At 34.9% G+C, this 1,294-nt stretch overlaps 1 long non-coding RNA gene across 1 annotated transcript; it reads left to right on the forward strand.

The window, feature by feature from the left end:
• The first annotated feature begins 6 nt into the window (after window positions 1-6).
• LOC113471434 lies at window positions 7-762 on the forward strand. Its single transcript, XR_003394133.1, has 2 exons — window positions 7-377; window positions 539-762. It is a non-coding gene; the product is annotated as an uncharacterized LOC113471434 (long non-coding RNA).
• Window positions 763-1,294: the final 532 nt, after the last annotated feature.

The following is a 1,294-nucleotide window of genomic DNA, read 5'->3' on the forward strand; positions in this document are numbered from 1 at the left end:
AAAAAAAAAAAATCACGACAATCAAAACTCAAAATGTAAACAAATGGAAATGAAACTCCTCGGTTTAGGGCCTAACCGAGGAACAAACGCGTGGTTCAAAATCAACAACGACACTAGCGCTAAAATTGGGGAATTTCGAAGAAGTATATTGTTAGAAACGCACTTTTTGCAAACTCCGCGGTTAGTGAGCTCAAACTCTCGAGTTTCGTCTTGTCAGAAACCGGGCCTAAGCTAACTCATACAAATCATTATTATTCATTACCATTATTAAACAGGTCCTATTTTAACACTAATGGGTCCTATTTTTACGAAGAATAAATAAACAGGAGCTTGGGGAGGAGGAATGAGCGATATTTGAAAATAAGAAAAGGAAATAGGTTGTGAGCACACAATACAAACATACAAATCATTATTTTTCATTACCATTATTAAACAGGTCCTATTTCAACACTAATGGGTCCTATTTTTACTAAGAATAAATAAACAGGAGCTTAGGGAGGAGAAATGAGCGATATTTGAAAATAAGAAAAGGAAATAGGTTGTGAGCACACAATACAAAAGGGTCAATTTATAAATCTTATGGTAAAAATAAATATCAACTAAATATAAGTAATTAAATGTATAAACAAAGTTGAGGGGGGAAATTAAAATTAAAACAACAAAAAATATCTAAACGGGGGAAATAGAGTAATTATTAAATATATCACAAATAAAAAAGAAATCAAATGAGCCGGGGGATTTCTAAACACAACTTCAGTTTTTTATAGACACTACTTTTGTTTTTTAACTCGAAGAAGTGAAAAACAGGGGAAAAAGTTCATGTCCGGGGGTAATTTTTCGACTTACGTCATATGATGAAAAATCTCGCTAAAAATGACATAAAGTCCGGTCTTGCCAGTAAATGAACTTCAAGTTTATAAAGCAAGACAAATGTTGTCATTGTGTTCGCGAAAATAATCAATCCTGTCTGACTATGTAGCTATGTAAGTCAATAATTTTGGATAAAGTGTCCGGCTGATTTACAGATCTTCACTATGAAATCAAATCCATCTGACATGAGCTTTTTTTTGTCGATGGTGGGGATCGAACTTGGGACCTTCTACATCGCGAGCAAGGCTAACCGTGCCCTCTAACACCCATCAAACTTGGAAAATATGGTATCCATCGTTAGAGAGTGACCTGAACGGAAAACGGACTTTACAGTTCTATCCTTTAATCCAGGGGTTCTTAACCTTTTAGAATTGGCGGACCACTATTGATAAACCAAAAATCTCGCGGACCACTTGAGATTATG

The sequence above is a fragment of the Diaphorina citri genome, unplaced genomic scaffold (genome assembly GCF_000475195.1).
Source record: "Diaphorina citri unplaced genomic scaffold, Diaci psyllid genome assembly version 1.1 scaffold2430, whole genome shotgun sequence".
Lineage (NCBI taxonomy): Eukaryota > Metazoa > Arthropoda > Insecta > Hemiptera > Psyllidae > Diaphorina > Diaphorina citri.